Consider the following 16,384-nt stretch of genomic DNA (forward strand, 5'->3'; position numbering starts at 1 on the left):
GATATCTTGAGTCATCTAACTGCAAAGTCCAGCTAAAGAAACCTCAAGTCTGACAAATCAGACTTTTTCTCTTTCCCCAAAGGTAAAGCTGCAGTGATTCCTGGGGACAAAGCGCTGTTTGGAGGTGAAATGCAGAAAAACATAACCTGGTGTTGTAAACAGTACATAGGCAAGAGGATAGCAAAGTGGCATGCTTCTTAGCATTTAGCAGGAAGCACTTCTTCTTGAGATGGACTTTGTCAAAGATGGCGACAGTCTTGGGAAATAGCTTCGTAGAAAACGAGAAAAGCACTCCCCGTCGGGGAATCGAACCCCGGTCTCCCGCGTGACAGGCGGGGATACTCACCACTATACTAACGAGGAAGAAGCTGATGAAAGCATGGCAGTATTCGGGCAGACCCATTTACTCTTGGGACCGATAGAATTTTGCCCATATACGCAGATGTTCTGCCAAAAGAAAAATAGCTTCCACAGATGATATCTTGAGTCATCTAACTGCAAAGTCCAGCTAAAGAAATCTCAAGTCTGACAAATCAGACTTTTTCTCTTTCCCCAAAGGTAAAGCTGCAGTGATTCCTGGGGACAAAGCGCTGTTTGGAGGTGAAATGCAGAAAAACATAACCTGGTGTTGTAAATAGTACATAGGCAAGAGGATAGCAAAGTGGCATGCTTCTTAGCATTTAGCAGGAAGCACTTCTTCTTGAGATGGACTTTGTCAAAGATGGCGACAGTCTTGGGAAATAGCTTCGTAGAAAACGAGAAAAGCACTCCCCGTCGGGGAATCGAACCCCGGTCTCCCGCGTGACAGGCGGGGATACTCACCACTATACTAACGAGGAAGAAGCTGATGAAAGCATGGCAGTATTCGGGCAGACCCATTTACTCTTGGGACCGATAGAATTTTGCCCATTTACACATACGCAGATGTTCTGCCAAAAGAAAAATAGCTTCCACAGATGATATCTTGAGTCATCTAACTGCAAAGTCCAGCTAAAGAAATCTCAAGTCTGACAAATCAGACTTTTTCTCTTTCCCCAAAGGTAAAGCTGCAGTGATTCCTGGGGACAAAGCGCTGTTTGGAGGTGAAATGCAGAAAAACATAACCTGGTGTTGTAAACAGTACATAGGCAAGAGGATAGCAAAGTGGCATGCTTCTTAGCATTTAGCAGGAAGCACTTCTTCTTGAGATGGACTTTGTCAAAGATGGTGACAGTCTTGGGAAATAGCTTTGTAGAAAACGAGAAAAGCACTCCCTGTCGGGGAATCGAACCCCGGTCTCCCGCGTGACTACTCGCCACTATACTAACGAGGAAGAAGCTGATGAAAGCATGGCAGTATTCGGGCAGACCCATTTACTCTTGGGACCGATAGAATTTTGCCCATTTACACATACGCAGATGTTCTGCCAAAAGAAAAATAGCTTCCACAGATGATATCTTGAGTCATCTAACTGCAAAGTCCAGCTAAAGAAACCTCAAGTCTGACAAATCAGACTTTTTCTCTTTCCCCAAAGGTAAAGCTGCAGTGATTCCTGGGGACAAAGCGCTGTTTGGAGGTGAAATGCAGAAAAACATAACCTAGTGTTGTAAACAGTACATAGGCAAGAGGATAGCAAAGTGGCATGCTTCTTAGCATTTAGCAGGAAGCACTTCTTCTTGAGATGGACTTTGTCAAAGATGGCGACAGTCTTGGGAAATAGCTTCGTAGAAAACGAGAAAAGCACTCCCCGTCGGGGAATCGAACCCCGGTCTCCCGCGTGACAGGCGGGGATACTCACCACTATACTAACGAGGAAGAAGCTGATGAAAGCATGGCAGTATTCGGGCAGACCCATTTACTCTTGGGACCGATAGAATTTTGCCCATATACGCAGATGTTCTGCCAAAAGAAAAATAGCTTCCACAGATGATATCTTGAGTCATCTAACTGCAAAGTCCAGCTAAAGAAATCTCAAGTCTGACAAATCAGACTTTTTCTCTTTCCCCAAAGGTAAAGCTGCAGTGATTCCTGGGGACAAAGCGCTGTTTGGAGGTGAAATGCAGAAAAACATAACCTGGTGTTGTAAATAGTACATAGGCAAGAGGATAGCAAAGTGGCATGCTTCTTAGCATTTAGCAGGAAGCACTTCTTCTTGAGATGGACTTTGTCAAAGATGGCGACAGTCTTGGGAAATAGCTTCGTAGAAAACGAGAAAAGCACTCCCCGTCGGGGAATCGAACCCCGGTCTCCCGCGTGACAGGCGGGGATACTCACCACTATACTAACGAGGAAGAAGCTGATGAAAGCATGGCAGTATTCGGGCAGACCCATTTACTCTTGGGACCGATAGAATTTTGCCCATTTACACATACGCAGATGTTCTGCCAAAAGAAAAATAGCTTCCACAGATGATATCTTGAGTCATCTAACTGCAAAGTCCAGCTAAAGAAATCTCAAGTCTGACAAATCAGACTTTTTCTCTTTCCCCAAAGGTAAAGCTGCAGTGATTCCTGGGGACAAAGCGCTGTTTGGAGGTGAAATGCAGAAAAACATAACCTGGTGTTGTAAACAGTACATAGGCAAGAGGATAGCAAAATGGCATGCTTCTTAGCATTTAGCAGGAAGCACTTCTTCTTGAGATGGACTTTGTCAAAGATGGCGACAGTCTTGGGAAATAGCTTCGTAGAAAACGAGAAAAGCACTCCCCGTCGGGGAATCGAACCCCGGTCTCCCGCGTGACAGGCGGGGATACTCACCACTATACTAACGAGGAAGAAGCTGATGAAAGCATGGCAGTATTCGGGCAGACCCATTTACTCTTGGGACCGATAGAATTTTGCCCATATACGCAGATGTTCTGCCAAAAGAAAAATAGCTTCCACAGATGATATCTTGAGTCATCTAACTGCAAAGTCCAGCTAAAGAAATCTCAAGTCTGACAAATCAGACTTTTTCTCTTTCCCCAAAGGTAAAGCTGCAGTGATTCCTGGGGACAAAGCGCTGTTTGGAGGTGAAATGCAGAAAAACATAACCTGGTGTTGTAAACAGTACATAGGCAAGAGGATAGCAAAGTGGCATGCTTCTTAGCATTTAGCAGGAAGCACTTCTTCTTGAGATGGACTTTGTCAAAGATGGTGACAGTCTTGGGAAATAGCTTTGTAGAAAACGAGAAAAGCACTCCCTGTCGGGGAATCGAACCCCGGTCTCCCGCGTGACTACTCGCCACTATACTAACGAGGAAGAAGCTGATGAAAGCATGGCAGTATTCGGGCAGACCCATTTACTCTTGGGACCGATAGAATTTTGCCCATTTACACATACGCAGATGTTCTGCCAAAAGAAAAATAGCTTCCACAGATGATATCTTGAGTCATCTAACTGCAAAGTCCAGCTAAAGAAACCTCAAGTCTGACAAATCAGACTTTTTCTCTTTCCCCAAAGGTAAAGCTGCAGTGATTCCTGGGGACAAAGCGCTGTTTGGAGGTGAAATGCAGAAAAACATAACCTGGTGTTGTAAACAGTACATAGGCAAGAGGATAGCAAAGTGGCATGCTTCTTAGCATTTAGCAGGAAGCACTTCTTCTTGAGATGGACTTTGTCAAAGATGGCGACAGTCTTGGGAAATAGCTTCGTAGAAAACGAGAAAAGCACTCCCCGTCGGGGAATCGAACCCCGGTCTCCCGCGTGACAGGCGGGGATACTCACCACTATACTAACGAGGAAGAAGCTGATGAAAGCATGGCAGTATTCGGGCAGACCCATTTACTCTTGGGACCGATAGAATTTTGCCCATATACGCAGATGTTCTGCCAAAAGAAAAATAGCTTCCACAGATGATATCTTGAGTCATCTAACTGCAAAGTCCAGCTAAAGAAATCTCAAGTCTGACAAATCAGACTTTTTCTCTTTCCCCAAAGGTAAAGCTGCAGTGATTCCTGGGGACAAAGCGCTGTTTGGAGGTGAAATGCAGAAAAACATAACCTGGTGTTGTAAACAGTACATAGGCAAGAGGATAGCAAAATGGCATGCTTCTTAGCATTTAGCAGGAAGCACTTCTTCTTGAGATGGACTTTGTCAAAGATGGCGACAGTCTTGGGAAATAGCTTCGTAGAAAACGAGAAAAGCACTCCCCGTCGGGGAATCGAACCCCGGTCTCCCGCGTGACAGGCGGGGATACTCACCACTATACTAACGAGGAAGAAGCTGATGAAAGCATGGCAGTATTCGGGCAGACCCATTTACTCTTGGGACCGATAGAATTTTGCCCATATACGCAGATGTTCTGCCAAAAGAAAAATAGCTTCCACAGATGATATCTTGAGTCATCTAACTGCAAAGTCCAGCTAAAGAAATCTCAAGTCTGACAAATCAGACTTTTTCTCTTTCCCCAAAGGTAAAGCTGCAGTGATTCCTGGGGACAAAGCGCTGTTTGGAGGTGAAATGCAGAAAAACATAACCTGGTGTTGTAAACAGTACATAGGCAAGAGGATAGCAAAGTGGCATGCTTCTTAGCATTTAGCAGGAAGCACTTCTTCTTGAGATGGACTTTGTCAAAGATGGTGACAGTCTTGGGAAATAGCTTTGTAGAAAACGAGAAAAGCACTCCCTGTCGGGGAATCGAACCCCGGTCTCCCGCGTGACTACTCGCCACTATACTAACGAGGAAGAAGCTGATGAAAGCATGGCAGTATTCGGGCAGACCCATTTACTCTTGGGACCGATAGAATTTTGCCCATATACGCAGATGTTCTGCCAAAAGAAAAATAGCTTCCACAGATGATATCTTGAGTCATCTAACTGCAAAGTCCAGCTAAAGAAATCTCAAGTCTGACAAATCAGACTTTTTCTCTTTCCCCAAAGGTAAAGCTGCAGTGATTCCTGGGGACAAAGCGCTGTTTGGAGGTGAAATGCAGAAAAACATAACCTGGTGTTGTAAACAGTACATAGGCAAGAGGATAGCAAAGTGGCATGCTTCTTAGCATTTAGCAGGAAGCACTTTTTCTTGAGATGGACTTTGTCAAAGATGGTGACAGTCTTGGGAAATAGCTTTGTAGAAAACGAGAAAAGCACTCCCTGTCGGGGAATCGAACCCCGGTCTCCCGCGTGACTACTCGCCACTATACTAACGAGGAAGAAGCTGATGAAAGCATGGCAGTATTCGGGCAGACCCATTTACTCTTGGGACCGATAGAATTTTGCCCATTTACACATACGCAGATGTTCTGCCAAAAGAAAAATAGCTTCCACAGATGATATCTTGAGTCATCTAACTGCAAAGTCCAGCTAAAGAAATCTCAAGTCTGACAAATCAGACTTTTTCTCTTTCCCCAAAGGTAAAGCTGCAGTGATTCCTGGGGACAAAGCGCTGTTTGGAGGTGAAATGCAGAAAAACATAACCTGGTGTTGTAAACAGTACATAGGCAAGAGGATAGCAAAATGGCATGCTTCTTAGCATTTAGCAGGAAGCACTTCTTCTTGAGATGGACTTTGTCAAAGATGGCGACAGTCTTGGGAAATAGCTTCGTAGAAAACGAGAAAAGCACTCCCCGTCGGGGAATCGAACCCCGGTCTCCCGCGTGACAGGCGGGGATACTCACCACTATACTAACGAGGAAGAAGCTGATGAAAGCATGGCAGTATTCGCGCAGAACCATTTACTCTTGGGACCGATAGAATTTTGCCCATATACGCAGATGTTCTGCCAAAAGAAAAATAGCTTCCACAGATGATATCTTGAGTCATCTAACTGCAAAGTCCAGCTAAAGAAATCTCAAGTCTGACAAATCAGACTTTTTCTCTTTCCCCAAAGGTAAAGCTGCAGTGATTCCTGGGGACAAAGCGCTGTTTGGAGGTGAAATGCAGAAAAACATAACCTGGTGTTGTAAACAGTACATAGGCAAGAGGATAGCAAAGTGGCATGCTTCTTAGCATTTAGCAGGAAGCACTTCTTCTTGAGATGGACTTTGTCAAAGATGGTGACAGTCTTGGGAAATAGCTTTGTAGAAAACGAGAAAAGCACTCCCTGTCGGGGAATCGAACCCCGGTCTCCCGCGTGACTACTCGCCACTATACTAACGAGGAAGAAGCTGATGAAAGCATGGCAGTATTCGGGCAGACCCATTTACTCTTGGGACCGATAGAATTTTGCCCATTTACACATACGCAGATGTTCTGCCAAAAGAAAAATAGCTTCCACAGATGATATCTTGAGTCATCTAACTGCAAAGTCCAGCTAAAGAAATCTCAAGTCTGACAAATCAGACTTTTTCTCTTTCCCCAAAGGTAAAGCTGCAGTGATTCCTGGGGACAAAGCGCTGTTTGGAGGTGAAATGCAGAAAAACATAACCTGGTGTTGTAAACAGTACATAGGCAAGAGGATAGCAAAATGGCATGCTTCTTAGCATTTAGCAGGAAGCACTTCTTCTTGAGATGGACTTTGTCAAAGATGGCGACAGTCTTGGGAAATAGCTTCGTAGAAAACGAGAAAAGCACTCCCCGTCGGGGATTCGAACCCCGGTCTCCCGCGTGACAGGCGGGGATACTCACCACTATACTAACGAGGAAGAAGCTGATGAAAGCATGGCAGTATTCGCACAGACCCATTTACTCTTGGGACCGATAGAATTTTGCCCATTTACACATACGCAGATGTTCTGCCAAAAGAAAAATAGCTTCCACAGATGATATCTTGAGTCATCTAACTGCAAAGTCCAGCTAAAGAAATCTCAAGTCTGACAAATCAGACTTTTTCTCTTTCCCCAAAGGTAAAGCTGCAGTGATTCCTGGGGACAAAGCGCTGTTTGGAGGTGAAATGCAGAAAAACATAACCTGGTGTTGTAAACAGTACATAGGCAAGAGGATAGCAAAGTGGCATGCTTCTTAGCATTTAGCAGGAAGCACTTCTTCTTGAGATGGACTTTGTCAAAGATGGCGACAGTCTTGGGAAATAGCTTCGTAGAAAACGAGAAAAGCACTCCCCGTCGGGGAATCGAATCCCGGTCTCCCGCGTGACAGGCGGGGATACTCACCACTATACTAACGAGGAAGAAGCTGATGAAAGCATGGCAGTATTCGGGCAGACCCATTTACTCTTGGGACCGATAGAATTTTGCCCATATACGCAGATGTTCTGCCAAAAGAAAAATAGCTTCCACAGATGATATCTTGAGTCATCTAACTGCAAAGTCCAGCTAAAGAAATCTCAAGTCTGACAAATCAGACTTTTTCTCTTTCCCCAAAGGTAAAGCTGCAGTGATTCCTGGGGACAAAGCGCTGTTTGGAGGTGAAATGCAGAAAAACATAACCTGGTGTTGTAAACAGTACATAGGCAAGAGGATAGCAAAGTGGCATGCTTCTTAGCATTTAGCAGGAAGCACTTCTTCTTGAGATGGACTTTGTCAAAGATGGCGACAGTCTTGGGAAATAGCTTCGTAGAAAACGAGAAAAGCACTCCCCGTCGGGGAATCGAACCCCGGTCTCCCGTGTGACAGGCGGGGATACTCACCACTATACTAACGAGGAAGAAGCTGATGAAAGCATGGCAGTATTCGGGCAGACCCATTTACTCTTGGGACCGATAGAATTTTGCCCATTTACACATACGCAGATGTTCTGCCAAAAGAAAAATAGCTTCCACAGATGATATCTTGAGTCATCTAACTGCAAAGTCCAGCTAAAGAAATCTCAAGTCTGACAAATCAGACTTTTTCTCTTTCCCCAAAGGTAAAGCTGCAGTGATTCCTGGGGACAAAGCGCTGTTTGGAGGTGAAATGCAGAAAAACATAACCTGGTGTTGTAAACAGTACATAGGCAAGAGGATAGCAAAGTGGCATGCTTCTTAGCATTTAGCAGGAAGCACTTCTTCTTGAGATGGACTTTGTCAAAGATGGCGACAGTCTTGGGAAATAGCTTCGTAGAAAACGAGAAAAGCACTCCCCGTCGGGGAATCGAACCCCGGTCTCCCGCGTGACAGGCGGGGATACTCACCACTATACTAACGAGGAAAAAGCTGATGAAAGCATGGCCGTATTCGGGCAGACCCATTTACTCTTGGGACTGATAGAATTTTGCCCATTTACACATACGCAGATGTTCTGCCAAAAGAAAAATAGCTTCCACAGATGATATCTTGAGTCATCTAACTGCAAAGTCCAGCTAAAGAAATCTCAAGTCTGACAAATCAGACTTTTTCTCTTTCCCCAAAGGTAAAGCTGCAGTGATTCCTGGGGACAAAGCGCTGTTTGGAGGTGAAATGCAGAAAAACATAACCTGGTGTTGTAAACAGTACATAGGCAAGAGGATAGCAAAGTGGCATGCTTCTTAGCATTTAGCAGGAAGCACTTCTTCTTGAGATGGACTTTGTCAAAGATGGTGACAGTCTTGGGAAATAGCTTTGTAGAAAACGAGAAAAGCACCCCCCGTCGGGGAATCGAACCCCGGTCTCCCGCGTGACAACTCACCACTATACTAACGAGGAAGAAGCTGATGAAAGCATGGCAGTATTCGGGCAGACCCATTTACTCTTGGGACCGATAGAATTTTGCCCATTTACACATACGCAGATGTTCTGCCAAAAGAAAAATAGCTTCCACAGATGATATCTTGAGTCATCTAACTGCAAAGTCCAGCTAAAGAAATCTCAAGTCTGACAAATCAGACTTTTTCTCTTTCCCCAAAGGTAAAGCTGCAGTGATTCCTGGGGACAAAGCGCTGTTTGGAGGTGAAATGCAGAAAAACATAACCTGGTGTTGTAAACAGTACATAGGCAAGAGGATAGCAAAGTGGCATGCTTCTTAGCATTTAGCAGGAAGCACTTCTTCTTGAGATGGACTTTGTCAAAGATGGCGACAGTCTTGGGAAATAGCTTCGTAGAAAACGAGAAAAGCACTCCCCGTCGGGGAATCGAACCCCGGTCTCCCGCGTGACAGGCGGGGATACTCACCACTATACTAACGAGGAAAAAGCTGATGAAAGCATGGCCGTATTCGGGCAGACCCATTTACTCTTGGGACTGATAGAATTTTGCCCATTTACACATACGCAGATGTTCTGCCAAAAGAAAAATAGCTTCCACAGATGATATCTTGAGTCATCTAACTGCAAAGTCCAGCTAAAGAAATCTCAAGTCTGACAAATCAGACTTTTTCTCTTTCCCCAAAGGTAAAGCTGCAGTGATTCCTGGGGACAAAGCGCTGTTTGGAGGTGAAATGCAGAAAAACATAACCTGGTGTTGTAAACAGTACATAGGCAAGAGGATAGCAAAGTGGCATGCTTCTTAGCATTTAGCAGGAAGCACTTCTTCTTGAGATGGACTTTGTCAAAGATGGTGACAGTCTTGGGAAATAGCTTTGTAGAAAACGAGAAAAGCACCCCACGTCGGGGAATCGAACCCCGGTCTCCCGCGTGACAGGCGGGGATACTCACCACTATACTAACGAGGAAGAAGCTGATGAAAGCATGGCAGTATTCGGGCAGACCCATTTACTCTTGGGACCGATAGAATTTTGCCCATATACGCAGATGTTCTGCCAAAAGAAAAATAGCTTCCACAGATGATATCTTGAGTCATCTAACTGCAAAGTCCAGCTAAAGAAATCTCAAGTCTGACAAATCAGACTTTTTCTCTTTCCCCAAAGGTAAAGCTGCAGTGATTCCTGGGGACAAAGCGCTGTTTGGAGGTGAAATGCAGAAAAACATAACCTGGTGTTGTAAATAGTACATAGGCAAGAGGATAGCAAAGTGGCATGCTTCTTAGCATTTAGCAGGAATCACTTCTTCTTGAGATGGACTTTGTCAAAGATGGCGACAGTCTTGGGAAATAGCTTCGTAGAAAACGAGAAAAGCACTCCCCGTCGGGGAATCGAACCCCGGTCTCCCGCGTGACAGGCGGGGATACTCACCACTATACTAACAAGGAAGAAGCTGATGAAAGCATGGCAGTATTCGGGCAGACCCATTTACTCTTGGGACCGATAGAATTTTGCCCATTTACACATACGCAGATGTTCTGCCAAAAGAAAAATAGCTTCCACAGATGATATCTTGAGTCATCTAACTGCAAAGTCCAGCTAAAGAAATCTCAAGTCTGACAAATCAGACTTTTTCTCTTTCCCCAAAGGTAAAGCTGCAGTGATTCCTGGGGACAAAGCGCTGTTTGGAGGTGAAATGCAGAAAAACATAACCTGGTGTTGTAAACAGTACATAGGCAAGAGGATAGCAAAGTGGCATGCTTCTTAGCATTTAGCAGGAAGCACTTCTTCTTGAGATGGACTTTGTCAAAGATGGTGACAGTCTTGGGAAATAGCTTTGTAGAAAACGAGAAAAGCACTCCCTGTCGGGGAATCGTACCCGGGTCTCCCGCGTGACTACTCGCCACTATACTAACGAGGAAGAAGCTGATGAAAGCATGGCAGTATTCGGGCAGACCCATTTACTCTTGGGACCGATAGAATTTTGCCCATTTACACATACGCAGATGTTCTGCCAAAAGAAAAATAGCTTCCACAGATGATATCTTGAGTCATCTAACTGCAAAGTCCAGCTAAAGAAATCTCAAGTCTGACAAATCAGACTTTTTCTCTTTCCCCAAAGGTAAAGCTGCAGTGATTCCTGGGGACAAAGCGCTGTTTGGAGGTGAAATGCAGAAAAACATAACCTGGTGTTGTAAACAGTACATAGGCAAGAGGATAGCAAAATGGCATGCTTCTTAGCATTTAGCAGGAAGCACTTCTTCTTGAGATGGACTTTGTCAAAGATGGCGACAGTCTTGGGAAATAGCTTCGTAGAAAACGAGAAAAGCACTCCCCGTCGGGGAATCGAACCCCGGTCTCCCGCGTGACAGGCGGGGACACTCACCACTATACTAACGAGGAAGAAGCTGATGAAAGCATGGCAGTATTCGTGCAGAACCATTTACTCTTGGGACCGATAGAATTTTGCCCATTTACACATACGCAGATGTTCTGCCAAAAGAAAAATAGCTTCCACAGATGATATCTTGAGTCATCTAACTGCAAAGTCCAGCTAAAGAAATCTCAAGTCTGACAAATCAGACTTTTTCTCTTTCCCCAAAGGTAAAGCTGCAGTGATTCCTGGGGACAAAGCGCTGTTTGGAGGTGAAATGCAGAAAAACATAACCTGGTGTTGTAAACAGTACATAGGCAAGAGGATAGCAAAGTGGCATGCTTCTTAGCATTTAGCAGGAAGCACTTCTTCTTGAGATGGACTTTGTCAAAGATGGCGACAGTCTTGGGAAATAGCTTCGTAGAAAACGAGAAAAGCACTCCCCGTCGGGGAATCGAACCCCGGTCTCCCGCGTGACAGGCGGGGATACTCACCACTATACTAACGAGGAAGAAGCTGATGAAAGCATGGCAGTATTCGGGCAGACCCATTTACTCTTGGGACCGATAGAATTTTGCCCATATACGCAGATGTTCTGCCAAAAGAAAAATAGCTTCCACAGATGATATCTTGAGTCATCTAACTGCAAAGTCCAGCTAAAGAAATCTCAAGTCTGACAAATCAGACTTTTTCTCTTTCCCCAAAGGTAAAGCTGCAGTGATTCCTGGGGACAAAGCGCTGTTTGGAGGTGAAATGCAGAAAAACATAACCTGGTGTTGTAAACAGTACATAGGCAAGAGGATAGCAAAGTGGCATGCTTCTTAGCATTTAGCAGGAAGCACTTCTTCTTGAGATGGACTTTGTCAAAGATGGTGACAGTCTTGGGAAATAGCTTTGTAGAAAACGAGAAAAGCACTCCCTGTCGGGGAATCGAACCCCGGTCTCCCGCGTGACTACTCGCCACTATACTAACGAGGAAGAAGCTGATGAAAGCATGGCAGTATTCGGGCAGACCCATTTACTCTTGGGACTGATAGAATTTTGCCCATTTACACATACGCAGATGTTCTGCCAAAAGAAAAATAGCTTCCACAGATGATATCTTGAGTCATCTAACTGCAAAGTCCAGCTAAAGAAATCTCAAGTCTGACAAATCAGACTTTTTCTCTTTCCCCAAAGGTAAAGCTGCAGTGATTCCTGGGGACAAAGCGCTGTTTGGAGGTGAAATGCAGAAAAACATAACCTGGTGTTGTAAACAGTACATAGGCAAGAGGATAGCAAAATGGCATGCTTCTTAGCATTTAGCAGGAAGCACTTCTTCTTGAGATGGACTTTGTCAAAGATGGCGACAGTCTTGGGAAATAGCTTCGTAGAAAACGAGAAAAGCACTCCCCGTCGGGGAATCGAACCCCGGTCTCCCGCGTGACAGGCGGGGATACTCACCACTATACTAACGAGGAAGAAGCTGATGAAAGCATGGCAGTATTCGCACAGACCCATTTACTCTTGGGACCGATAGAATTTTGCCCATTTACACATACGCAGATGTTCTGCCAAAAGAAAAATAGCTTCCACAGATGATATCTTGAGTCATCTAACTGCAAAGTCCAGCTAAAGAAATCTCAAGTCTGACAAATCAGACTTTTTCTCTTTCCCCAAAGGTAAAGCTGCAGTGATTCCTGGGGACAAAGCGCTGTTTGGAGGTGAAATGCAGAAAAACATAACCTGGTGTTGTAAACAGTACATAGGCAAGAGGATAGCAAAGTGGCATGCTTCTTAGCATTTAGCAGGAAGCACTTCTTCTTGAGATGGACTTTGTCAAAGATGGCGACAGTCTTGGGAAATAGCTTCGTAGAAAACGAGAAAAGCACTCCCCGTCGGGGAATCGAATCCCGGTCTCCCGCGTGACAGGCGGGGATACTCACCACTATACTAACGAGGAAGAAGCTGATGAAAGCATGGCAGTATTCGGGCAGACCCATTTACTCTTGGGACCGATAGAATTTTGCCCATATACGCAGATGTTCTGCCAAAAGAAAAATAGCTTCCACAGATGATATCTTGAGTCATCTAACTGCAAAGTCCAGCTAAAGAAATCTCAAGTCTGACAAATCAGACTTTTTCTCTTTCCCCAAAGGTAAAGCTGCAGTGATTCCTGGGGACAAAGCGCTGTTTGGAGGTGAAATGCAGAAAAACATAACCTGGTGTTGTAAACAGTACATAGGCAAGAGGATAGCAAAGTGGCATGCTTCTTAGCATTTAGCAGGAAGCACTTCTTCTTGAGATGGACTTTGTCAAAGATGGCGACAGTCTTGGGAAATAGCTTCGTAGAAAACGAGAAAAGCACTCCCCGTCGGGGAATCGAACCCCGGTCTCCCGTGTGACAGGCGGGGATACTCACCACTATACTAACGAGGAAGAAGCTGATGAAAGCATGGCAGTATTCGGGCAGACCCATTTACTCTTGGGACCGATAGAATTTTGCCCATTTACACATACGCAGATGTTCTGCCAAAAGAAAAATAGCTTCCACAGATGATATCTTGAGTCATCTAACTGCAAAGTCCAGCTAAAGAAATCTCAAGTCTGACAAATCAGACTTTTTCTCTTTCCCCAAAGGTAAAGCTGCAGTGATTCCTGGGGACAAAGCGCTGTTTGGAGGTGAAATGCAGAAAAACATAACCTGGTGTTGTAAACAGTACATAGGCAAGAGGATAGCAAAGTGGCATGCTTCTTAGCATTTAGCAGGAAGCACTTCTTCTTGAGATGGACTTTGTCAAAGATGGCGACAGTCTTGGGAAATAGCTTAGTAGAAAACGAGAAAAGCACTCCCCGTCGGGGAATCGAACCCCGGTCTCCCGCGTGACAGGCGGGGATACTCACCACTATACTAACGAGGAAGAAGCTGATGAAAGCATGGCCGTATTCGGGCAGACCCATTTACTCTTGGGACTGATAGAATTTTGCCCATTTACACATACGCAGATGTTCTGCCAAAAGAAAAATAGCTTCCACAGATGATATCTTGAGTCATCTAACTGCAAAGTCCAGCTAAAGAAATCTCAAGTCTGACAAATCAGACTTTTTCTCTTTCCCCAAAGGTAAAGCTGCAGTGATTCCTGGGGACAAAGCGCTGTTTGGAGGTGAAATGCAGAAAAACATAACCTGGTGTTGTAAACAGTACATAGGCAAGAGGATAGCAAAGTGGCATGCTTCTTAGCATTTAGCAGGAAGCACTTCTTCTTGAGATGGACTTTGTCAAAGATGGTGACAGTCTTGGGAAATAGCTTTGTAGAAAACGAGAAAAGCACCCCCCGTCGGGGAATCGAACCCCGGTCTCCCGCGTGACAACTCACCACTATACTAACGAGGAAGAAGCTGATGAAAGCATGGCAGTATTCGGGCAGACCCATTTACTCTTGGGACCGATAGAATTTTGCCCATTTACACATACGCAGATGTTCTGCCAAAAGAAAAATAGCTTCCACAGATGATATCTTGAGTCATCTAACTGCAAAGTCCAGCTAAAGAAATCTCAAGTCTGACAAATCAGACTTTTTCTCTTTCCCCAAAGGTAAAGCTGCAGTGATTCCTGGGGACAAAGCGCTGTTTGGAGGTGAAATGCAGAAAAACATAACCTGGTGTTGTAAACAGTACATAGGCAAGAGGATAGCAAAGTGGCATGCTTCTTAGCATTTAGCAGGAAGCACTTCTTCTTGAGATGGACTTTGTCAAAGATGGCGACAGTCTTGGGAAATAGCTTCGTAGAAAACGAGAAAAGCACTCCCCGTCGGGGAATCGAACCCCGGTCTCCCGCGTGACAGGCGGGGATACTCACCACTATACTAACGAGGAAAAAGCTGATGAAAGCATGGCCGTATTCGGGCAGACCCATTTACTCTTGGGACTGATAGAATTTTGCCCATTTACACATACGCAGATGTTCTGCCAAAAGAAAAATAGCTTCCACAGATGATATCTTGAGTCATCTAACTGCAAAGTCCAGCTAAAGAAATCTCAAGTCTGACAAATCAGACTTTTTCTCTTTCCCCAAAGGTAAAGCTGCAGTGATTCCTGGGGACAAAGCGCTGTTTGGAGGTGAAATGCAGAAAAACATAACCTGGTGTTGTAAACAGTACATAGGCAAGAGGATAGCAAAGTGGCATGCTTCTTAGCATTTAGCAGGAAGCACTTCTTCTTGAGATGGACTTTGTCAAAGATGGTGACAGTCTTGGGAAATAGCTTTGTAGAAAACAAGAAAAGCACCCCCCGTCGGGGAATCGAACCCCGGTCTCCCGCGTGACAGGCGGGGATACTCACCACTATACTAACGAGGAAGAAGCTGATGAAAGCATGGCAGTATTCGGGCAGACCCATTTACTCTTGGGACCGATAGAATTTTGCCCATATACGCAGATGTTCTGCCAAAAGAAAAATAGCTTCCACAGATGATATCTTGAGTCATCTAACTGCAAAGTCCAGCTAAAGAAATCTCAAGTCTGACAAATCAGACTTTTTCTCTTTCCCCAAAGGTAAAGCTGCAGTGATTCCTGGGGACAAAGCGCTGTTTGGAGGTGAAATGCAGAAAAACATAACCTGGTGTTGTAAATAGTACATAGGCAAGAGGATAGCAAAGTGGCATGCTTCTTAGCATTTAGCAGGAAGCACTTCTTCTTGAGATGGACTTTGTCAAAGATGGCGACAGTCTTGGGAAATAGCTTCGTAGAAAACGAGAAAAGCACTCCCCGTCGGGGAATCGAACCCCGGTCTCCCGCGTGACAGGCGGGGATACTCACCACTATACTAACAAGGAAGAAGCTGATGAAAGCATGGCAGTATTCGGGCAGACCCATTTACTCTTGGGACCGATAGAATTTTGCCCATTTACACATACGCAGATGTTCTGCCAAAAGAAAAATAGCTTCCACAGATGATATCTTGAGTCATCTAACTGCAAAGTCCAGCTAAAGAAATCTCAAGTCTGACAAATCAGACTTTTTCTCTTTCCCCAAAGGTAAAGCTGCAGTGATTCCTGGGGACAAAGCGCTGTTTGGAGGTGAAATGCAGAAAAACATAACCTGGTGTTGTAAACAGTACATAGGCAAGAGGATAGCAAAGTGGCATGCTTCTTAGCATTTAGCAGGAAGCACTTCTTCTTGAGATGGACTTTGTCAAAGATGGTGACAGTCTTGGGAAATAGCTTTGTAGAAAACGAGAAAAGCACTCCCTGTCGGGGAATCGTACCCGGGTCTCCCGCGTGACTACTCGCCACTATACTAACGAGGAAGAAGCTGATGAAAGCATGGCAGTATTCGGGCAGACCCATTTACTCTTGGGACCGATAGAATTTTGCCCATTTACACATACGCAGATGTTCTGCCAAAAGAAAAATAGCTTCCACAGATGATATCTTGAGTCATCTAACTGCAAAGTCCAGCTAAAGAAATCTCAAGTCTGACAAATCAGACTTTTTCTCTTTCCCCAAAGGTAAAGCTGCAGTGATTCCTGGGGACAAAGCGCTGTTTGGAGGTGAAATGCAGAAAAACATAACCTGGTGTTGTAA

General features: G+C 44.8%; 15 non-coding genes across 15 annotated transcripts; all 15 read right to left on the minus strand.

Annotated features, from left to right (window-relative positions):
- Positions 1 to 291: 291 nt before the first annotated feature.
- Positions 292 to 363, minus strand: TRNAD-GUC (transfer RNA aspartic acid (anticodon GUC)). The gene has a single exon. It is a non-coding gene; the product is annotated as a tRNA-Asp (tRNA).
- A 404-nt stretch (positions 364 to 767) lies between these two features.
- On the minus strand, positions 768 to 839 carry TRNAD-GUC (transfer RNA aspartic acid (anticodon GUC)). The gene has a single exon. It is a non-coding gene; the product is annotated as a tRNA-Asp (tRNA).
- Positions 840 to 1,722: 883 nt separating this feature from the next.
- TRNAD-GUC (transfer RNA aspartic acid (anticodon GUC)) lies at positions 1,723 to 1,794 on the minus strand. The gene has a single exon. It is a non-coding gene; the product is annotated as a tRNA-Asp (tRNA).
- A 404-nt stretch (positions 1,795 to 2,198) lies between these two features.
- Positions 2,199 to 2,270, minus strand: TRNAD-GUC (transfer RNA aspartic acid (anticodon GUC)). Its single transcript has one exon. It is a non-coding gene; the product is annotated as a tRNA-Asp (tRNA).
- A 410-nt stretch (positions 2,271 to 2,680) lies between these two features.
- On the minus strand, positions 2,681 to 2,752 carry TRNAD-GUC (transfer RNA aspartic acid (anticodon GUC)). Its single transcript has one exon. It is a non-coding gene; the product is annotated as a tRNA-Asp (tRNA).
- Positions 2,753 to 3,629: 877 nt separating this feature from the next.
- Positions 3,630 to 3,701, minus strand: TRNAD-GUC (transfer RNA aspartic acid (anticodon GUC)). Its single transcript has one exon. It is a non-coding gene; the product is annotated as a tRNA-Asp (tRNA).
- A 404-nt stretch (positions 3,702 to 4,105) lies between these two features.
- On the minus strand, positions 4,106 to 4,177 carry TRNAD-GUC (transfer RNA aspartic acid (anticodon GUC)). Its single transcript has one exon. It is a non-coding gene; the product is annotated as a tRNA-Asp (tRNA).
- A 1,344-nt stretch (positions 4,178 to 5,521) lies between these two features.
- On the minus strand, positions 5,522 to 5,593 carry TRNAD-GUC (transfer RNA aspartic acid (anticodon GUC)). Its single transcript has one exon. It is a non-coding gene; the product is annotated as a tRNA-Asp (tRNA).
- An 877-nt stretch (positions 5,594 to 6,470) lies between these two features.
- TRNAD-GUC (transfer RNA aspartic acid (anticodon GUC)) lies at positions 6,471 to 6,542 on the minus strand. The gene has a single exon. It is a non-coding gene; the product is annotated as a tRNA-Asp (tRNA).
- A 1,368-nt stretch (positions 6,543 to 7,910) lies between these two features.
- Positions 7,911 to 7,982, minus strand: TRNAD-GUC (transfer RNA aspartic acid (anticodon GUC)). The gene has a single exon. It is a non-coding gene; the product is annotated as a tRNA-Asp (tRNA).
- Positions 7,983 to 8,865: 883 nt separating this feature from the next.
- TRNAD-GUC (transfer RNA aspartic acid (anticodon GUC)) lies at positions 8,866 to 8,937 on the minus strand. The gene has a single exon. It is a non-coding gene; the product is annotated as a tRNA-Asp (tRNA).
- A 2,323-nt stretch (positions 8,938 to 11,260) lies between these two features.
- TRNAD-GUC (transfer RNA aspartic acid (anticodon GUC)) lies at positions 11,261 to 11,332 on the minus strand. Its single transcript has one exon. It is a non-coding gene; the product is annotated as a tRNA-Asp (tRNA).
- Positions 11,333 to 12,209: 877 nt separating this feature from the next.
- Positions 12,210 to 12,281, minus strand: TRNAD-GUC (transfer RNA aspartic acid (anticodon GUC)). Its single transcript has one exon. It is a non-coding gene; the product is annotated as a tRNA-Asp (tRNA).
- Positions 12,282 to 13,649: 1,368 nt separating this feature from the next.
- On the minus strand, positions 13,650 to 13,721 carry TRNAD-GUC (transfer RNA aspartic acid (anticodon GUC)). The gene has a single exon. It is a non-coding gene; the product is annotated as a tRNA-Asp (tRNA).
- Positions 13,722 to 14,604: 883 nt separating this feature from the next.
- On the minus strand, positions 14,605 to 14,676 carry TRNAD-GUC (transfer RNA aspartic acid (anticodon GUC)). The gene has a single exon. It is a non-coding gene; the product is annotated as a tRNA-Asp (tRNA).
- Between the last annotated feature and the right edge of the window lie 1,708 nt (positions 14,677 to 16,384).

Source organism: Eleutherodactylus coqui, chromosome 11 (genome assembly GCF_035609145.1).
Source record: "Eleutherodactylus coqui strain aEleCoq1 chromosome 11, aEleCoq1.hap1, whole genome shotgun sequence".
Lineage (NCBI taxonomy): Eukaryota > Metazoa > Chordata > Amphibia > Anura > Eleutherodactylidae > Eleutherodactylus > Eleutherodactylus coqui.